The sequence below is a fragment of the Vespula pensylvanica genome, chromosome 25 (genome assembly GCF_014466175.1).
Source record: "Vespula pensylvanica isolate Volc-1 chromosome 25, ASM1446617v1, whole genome shotgun sequence".
In the NCBI taxonomy this organism is placed as follows: domain Eukaryota; kingdom Metazoa; phylum Arthropoda; class Insecta; order Hymenoptera; family Vespidae; genus Vespula; species Vespula pensylvanica.
Genome location: NC_057709.1, coordinates 1,724,712 through 1,732,929, shown reverse-complemented (window position 1 = coordinate 1,732,929; position 8,218 = coordinate 1,724,712). Strand labels below are relative to the sequence as shown.

General features: G+C 25.9%; 1 long non-coding RNA gene across 1 annotated transcript; it reads right to left on the bottom strand.

Annotated features, from left to right (window-relative positions):
• Positions 1-29: 29 nt before the first annotated feature.
• Positions 30-2,643, bottom strand: LOC122637237. Its single transcript, XR_006329190.1, has 4 exons — positions 2,461-2,643; positions 1,086-1,278; positions 860-1,000; positions 30-295 (listed from the first exon to the last, which is right to left on the bottom strand). It is a non-coding gene; the product is annotated as an uncharacterized LOC122637237 (long non-coding RNA).
• Between the last annotated feature and the right edge of the window lie 5,575 nt (positions 2,644-8,218).

Genomic DNA, 8,218 nt, shown 5'->3' with positions numbered 1-8,218 from the left:
TATATATAGAGAGAGAGAGAGAGAGAGACTGTTCGATTAGATGTTACTAAACATTTTGAATAAATTCAAATTACCCTATATATGTTCTGTACATATATAGGATTAATTTTAATTTGATTCACATATTTAGAAATATAAAGTTGAACAGAGATAGGTCATAAAGACACAAATACAAATATACGTATATAAACATATACAGGTTATTGTACATATAATAAAACATAATGATTTATAGATGGTTTTAGATATATTTGTATATATGCGTATATTTACTTCTACTTATTCCTCGTGCTGTCTGAAAAGAATAAAGAAAATTACATTGACGTATGTGTACATAACAAAAAATACTATACGAGTTTATCTCTAAACTAATTGGAAAGAAAATGTAACGAACTCGTAACAAATAGTTCTATTTCGTTGTATTAATAATTGTTATTAAGCAAATTATTATTATTAAAGGTTTAACAGGATGGTATTCAATATTACTTTTTGTCCATAATATATCACGATCGATCGAATGAAATAAACTTTTGAACAACTCTAATTAATTACAAAAGGAGACTGTTAAATATTATCCTTTCAACATATTTTTATATTATTACAAATATTTTATTAAATTTTCTTAAGAATATCTTGATGTATATATCATTAAGATCAGAACTGTTGCAGTTTCCTAGTTTTATACAATATGATAAGAGAATGTAAGGTGGATTTGCGAAAAATCGATCTGTATAGTTATTGCTTCCGCAGCAATGTAATTATTTTATGATCAAAATAGAAATTTATAGGAGAATTTTTACAAAATTTTTTATAATTATTGTTACTTGTTGCTACAGAAAAAAAATTATAAATTACTTACAGCGAATTGTTAAGAATCCATGTTCATAGTAGCCTTCATTATATCGATTTAATACTTGTCTGAATGTCTTGTTCGGCTTTACTCGATATATGTGAATATGAACGTTGCTAATAATGTGAGCATCACATCGAAAGCAATGTCCTGAATTATTAAAAGAAATTTAATTTAATATTTTATTTCTTTTTTTTTCTTTTTTCATTGAAAATAAAATATTATTGTTCTTTACCAGGTAGCTCAATTTAAGACGTTCTCGTATTAAGACGTTCTCTTGATCTATCATTAAGATATTTTCTATTTTTATTCCTCCATAAATAACAGGTAACTGCATATCCATCGCTTTTTATGCAGTTTTAGAATTATGTAAATTATTAATATTTTTCTCATCGGCTTGACCGTACGAGGTAATATTGATACAGACTCTAGGAACAAAAATTATAATTAAATAAGTATATATTTATGTAAATAAATATCAATATCATTATTTCGATTATCGTCTCATTAATTAATTTTATTTTACAGATTAATGAGAACGGATAATAGATAATAAATTTCATGGAAATCATACTTCAACATAAGATTGAAAATATAATATTAATGACGATAATATTAATAAGACATATTAAAATGGTCATGAACATTTTTAAATTACTCCTTCTAAATATTTCGTAATTATTTCAATTAAACGATCGAAACGTTGATATGAAAAGAGATCGTTAAAAAATTTTGATCCCTTTGGTAACTCATTTTTTTTTTAATATTTCAGAGTCTTTCGAAAATATTAAAAACGTTCGATTAATCTTTCGATATACTTTCTAAACGTTTTAATTATTTATTTACAAATTTGAGTCACCGTTTAGAATGTTATTTTTAGCAGAAAAAATATCGTAACTTCCACTAATGAACTTTTGTATCATACAAATGGAAGATAGAATAATTAGAAAACCAAAATTAAAAGGTTCAATCACATAACCAAGCGTTATCGATTTGGTTGCGTTAAGAGAAAAATCATTTCTCTGTTCTCTTGATATTGAATCATGTACCTTTATTTCAATTGTTAAAGTAACTGGCAGGCAAGCAATTCAACTACTGTTAAACAAAGAAATCAGTTAGTATCATTGATTCATCAATAAACAGTATTATTGGGAGTTAAATAGCTACGCAACACTTGGCTTTATATACGATTACTTCAATACATGATATAAATGTTTAAATGGAAATATCCTAATTCAGATAACTCTAGTTATATTTTACACTCTATTTAATATTATACAATAACATATCAAAAACAAATTACATGTAAAATATAGTGTAAAAAACGTAAAATACAATGTAAGATAATAATAATAAAAATAGATAAAATATATGGTAAAGTAATAATAAATAACCATAAGATTTTCTATAGTATATTATAAAACAGTATATCGTAGTATTGATAACAAAATATAAATTAGTATATAAAGTACCGTCTTTAATACAACTCATAGATACGTATATAGAATTATACAATTTTCTATAGCATGATATATAAAGAATAAAGACATCGAAAATAAATTCTTGCGTAACTAAACGTTAGTATAAAATTCAAATATGATTTATCTTACCAAGACTATGAAGTGTAGAATGAATCGAGATGAAGAAGGCGATTCTCAGCGTAGAGTTCAAACTTTTGGGTCTTTCTCAGCTACTTTTATTTGTATGCTTATTTTTCTTTATGGATCGTCCTTCCTCTTTTGGAACTTCTTAGCACTGGTCACATTGGTGTCTCGATTTGGAATAAGCTCGTCAAGCTCTCGTCGAAAAGCTTGTACCCTCGGCTTTCTAACATCGAGCATGCGCTGTTCAGTACCCCCTACTGTCTATCTCATCATGACGAGCATATCATCCCCGGTAATCTCATCACAATGTTGCAGACAAATTTGGATCGATACAGCTGTTAGGGGAATTCTTTTTTTGTTTTCAATCTGCGTTTTTTTTTTTAATTCCCTTCTCTCCTTTTGATTCACCCTATCAAGCGTTCCCCATATCCGTATCCTTTTGATCATTTTACTATTGAAGGATCGGATTTCGTTAATCTTCTTTTCGGGGAGGGAATATTTTTTTTATATTTATTTATTTTACGTGAAGAGAACATGAACATTAGATGGAAGATAGAATTTTAAAGATTATATAGGAAGATTGTATTTAGTTATTTCATGAAAAATCTATCTTCTACGTCATTCATAATTTATGTTTGGAGAGGGTTGTTAAAAGGTTAAATAACGATATGATCGAGAAAAACAGTATAACAAATATCTATCATTATCTTAAAAAATAATTAGAAGTAAATGTTATATTATATGTATATATTATATGTTTTTTGAGAAATTTAATCATTCAAACAATACAATTCCAAATATTATATTATTAGAAATTTATTAATAAATTATATTAATAAAATTACTGCTATATTAACGATTAGATAAATATAATATTTTCCTAGGATTAATGTAGAAATACAGGATGAATTTAATATGGAATATTACAAACGTAAAATACAATGTAAAATAATAATAAAAATAGATAAAATATATGGTAAAGTAGTAATAAATAACCATACGATTTTTTATAGTATATTATAAAACAGTATATCGTAGTATCGTAGTATTGGTCATAGAATATAAATTAGTTTATAACTTAGCATCTTTAATATAACTCATAGATACTCACAAATAATATCAATTGAATATGAAAATGTGGTCAGATCGTTTTTTTAAATTCTCCAATAGGGAGTCAATTTTCAGAAGAATGTGGTCGTTTATAAAAAAGATGGTTTATAAAGCACGATGACGTGGTATATCGTTCTGTAAAACAAATAAACGGGCTAATCCTATTATCCAGTTCTCTGCCATGGTTTAATAGGTGGAAAACGAGCGAAAAAATACCTTTCTTATTTTTATAAGTGGTACTATTCACAGATGTACAGACACATCTACGTATGCAATCCCTCCCACTTGACATACCGCATACATGCGCGCACAAGTGCACACGCAAAGGGAGAAGGATTATACCAAAACGAATAATACGAAGGTACCTAACGATACATGGGGAACTATGTATTACATAGACGTATTTTCATTTAATCCCTATTAAAACTTATTGCCGAGGGAATTCGAAGTACGTTGCAAATTAATTCGTCCAAACTCCTATATCTCTGAAAAACGTTAGATATTATATTCGTATTAAACGTTAATATTATAAATATTCATAACGTTATTAGATATTGTAAATATTTTATTAGTACGCGTCGTGAATATTCGAATAAACAATTTGAAACGTTGAATTTATAATTTCTATTATTTTCAATTATATCGAATAATTATTTCTTTTAAATTAATAAAATTACGATGACACGATCACGTAAACGTGAAATTAACATTTCTCGTATAATTACAAAATATTCCCGAGCTAACATTATTACCTCCATAAACTGTACATCTCTTTCGATGAAAATTTCCACTTTGATCCCGGTTACACGTGTACCGTTGAACAACCCCTCGACAATTCTCCCGAGCTCAATCGATTAAATCCTCTAGCAAAAGCTGTCTACCTTCGGATCCTTTGAAAAAGGATTCCTTGTTGTATTATTCGAATAAGCCTTTGTAAAACGGTCTCGTGAAAGTTCGTCTCTTATTTGCCTCATTAATGTACATGGTAACTGTCGTTATAAATTTTATCTTCTTTTTTCTTTTAAAATTAATTTCGATCGCATAATGAACACGAAATGGACATTACGAATCACTTAAAAAAAAAGACGATGTTTGTAAAGTAAATGCTTTTTTTATTTTCATTTTTATTTATTTATTTATTTATTTATTTTTTCTTTTTTTTTTTTTTGATTTAAGCTATACCAAAGTGTAATGTCATCGTCGATAAACTGTAACAGAAAACTTAAGATGATAAAGTACACCGTTTTAAATGTACAGAAGTACACCGACAACTTCGAAAATTAAATACTTGAAAAATTAAATGATTGAAAATTTAATTCGTCGAATCATGATAGATTTATATTTGGTGAAGGATTTTTTTATAAATGTTTTTAGAAATTTCCTAAATAAATTTTTTATACAGGAAAGAACAATATTAACTGATATTTAATAATAATAATAATAAAAAAGCAGATTGTCACTCATGATATAATTTTTATTGTGACTAAAAGAAAACCGAAAAATAAATACTTTTTGCATAAACAATATTTTTGGCCGATATTTAGTCAGACTATATTTAGAATATAGTCAGAAGGACTACTAACTAAAAATATGTATATTGACGTTAGCAAGATATGTTTGATATGACAGAATATCAACGATGAAATTAATTTCTTTTTAATTAATATTATTTCTTGATAAGGAGCGATCAATAAAAGTGAAGCAGAAACGTTTATTGCAATATACATTTATGCAATATGGATTATTTCATATGTTATTCATAGTTAAATTGAAAAGGTATAATATGTCGAATTCAAAGGGACTGGTCAAGAAACTCATTTCCTCCCAAACCATACTCTTTGCGGCCGTTTTGGCTCTTTCAACCGCGTAATAAAAAATGCTGACTGATCTGCGTAAAGCGTATTAGAACGGACTACATAAAAGAGAAAACGATAATATTATTACGATAATATTAGACGAATATGACGAAAGATTTTCTTCTTTGAATCCATATTGCTATTGCGTAATAAAGAGAAATGTTTGTTAATTTAAATAATACAAAAAAAGAAAAATGATAAAATTACGAGAAAAAGTTTTCAAGCAATATTTTTTGTTATCGAGCAATATAAAAGTTAAATATAACTTTTAAAGAACAAATCTTTTGGCAAATATTACAAAAAGAATTATATAGTATAAAAATTGGCGTATTATTTATATCCGATAGTATTATTATACTATTTTGAAGTACAATTTAATCTTACAAAAAGAACATTAAAGATTTTGTATATGGACTATCGAATAATTTCTTGACGATTAATGTTGATAATTACAATAATTATTATTGTTATTGGATTTATTATTTATAATTAATATTAATGTTTATAATTATGAATTATTATTCATTAAATTACAATAATTACAGTCCTACGTGATCTTTTCGCTTTAAAAAGAAAAGAAATGAACTTAATCTACTTCCAAAAGAAATTACATTTTAATAATTAATAATGAAACATCAATTACAATAAAAAATAATGCAAAATAAATGTTGTACAACATATTTTCGAGAAATGGAAAAAAAAACGAAGAAATTAATTCTTATTGATAAACATTTTTAACGATAAAAATAAGAAAATAATTAATTGTCAATAATCAACATTCTTCAGTTAGTTTTTAATTGGAAATTGTAAAGATAAAAAATTAAAAAAAAAATAGAAAATACGAAAAATAATCTTTCCAATTAGTAGGGATTTATCGAGAGATTTATTTGCTCCCATCCCATATCCTTTGCAGGCTTTTCGTCTCTTTGAACGGCGTAATAGGAAATATTGATTGACCTGCGTAAAGCGTATTAAAACCAAATACGTAAAAGGATATTACGGCAGACGAACAAATATAACGAAAGATTTTCTTTGAATCCATATCTTTTGCTATCAAAAGTAATAACGAGAAATATTTGCTAATTTAAATACTACAAAAAGAAAAGACGATAATATTACGAGAAAAAGTTTTCAGACAATATTTTTTGCTATCGAGCAATATAAAAGTAGATATAACCTTTTAAAAACAAATCTTTTGGCAAATATTACAAGAAGAATTATATAGTATAAAAATTGAAATATTATTTATATCCAATAATATTGTTATACTATTCTTAAGTGTAACTTTGATTACAAAAAAGAAACATTAAGGCTGTTCATCACTCATGGTTTTATAATGATTTACGTCATCAATGAGAACAGGTATAATTCTTAATTAATTTTGATGAACAAAATCTTTTTCGAATCTTTGAAAAAGCTTTATTTTCTTTGCAAAATATCGTGTTAGAAATTGATATTTTTTTTCGAGAATAATTTATACCAAATAAAATGCTTCTTGAAAATTCATATAACTTTTTCATAATTTTCTTTGATGATAAATGCATATAAAGTATATGTCAATTATTCTTATCAATTATTCTTTCAAAATTAATAATTAGTGAACACATATCATATATTATTTTTAATAAATAATATTTTAAATCAAGATCAAAGCACGAGTTCGTTTTCACATTATTTACGAGTACTTTCTCCCATCGCTATTTTGTTATTATTTCCTCTCTATATTATTTATTTTTATTAATTATTTTTAACAAAACATTCGACAAATTTTTATTTTTTGTTAATTTATATACTACTTCTTGTATGTGTTAATTATATTTATTATTTTTTATGCATATGTCGTGAAATAATTGCACCGATGTCGTATATAGTATGAATCATTGCGAGACGCACATTATCATCAAAAATCGTACTCATATGAGAGATTGAAAATAACGATTTCACAGTCTGCTAACACTACTTAATCTAACAAACCAGAAACCAATTGTTATATACGCATGAAAGGGGATCGACCAAGCCAAACGTATACACTGATACAAAGGACACATGGTGAGTTTAGAGTATCTCCCTCGTATTCGTAGTTCACGTTTTGTTCGTACCTGACCTTGAAAGTACACATGCCTCGAGCGAAAGATAAACTAAAAATTAATTTCAGTAAAACGAAATATTAAAAGAAACATCTCGAATATTATTTTCACGATAAATTCAAGCAAAGAATAAACTGATATAAAAAGAAAATATTTTTATACACGTAGAAAATTATATTAGATGTATATATATATATATATATATATATATATATATATATATATATATATTAATTGAAACAAAATTATATTTATTTCATTTTGGATATTAGAATATTCAGTTTCGCATAATTCTACGATAAACTCATGATCTTTGAAATTATCCTCGTAATTAAGTCGCTTATAATTCTAAAAATAAAAATCTGTATTATTAAAATAAATCATGATAGAATATTAACGAGCTTATAGAATTTTTTCATAACGAAATTGTTAGAAATCTTTAAGAAAAAAGAAAAAAAATACAAAGAATGCAAATCTGAAAAATACATCGAAAAATCCAGGGTCTCATTATTTCTAATAATTTACGCATTTATATCATTTGAAATGAAAAAAAAAAGTTTTCATTCATTTGACGCTTTAATTACAGGAAGTGACATTACCTCATCAAACGATGATGTTGAAGAATCATTTTATGTATTCTCTACCGAGAACCGTCGAAATCATTTAAGACATCCTTTACTCTGCACTTCAATATGACCAATCCACCAGTAA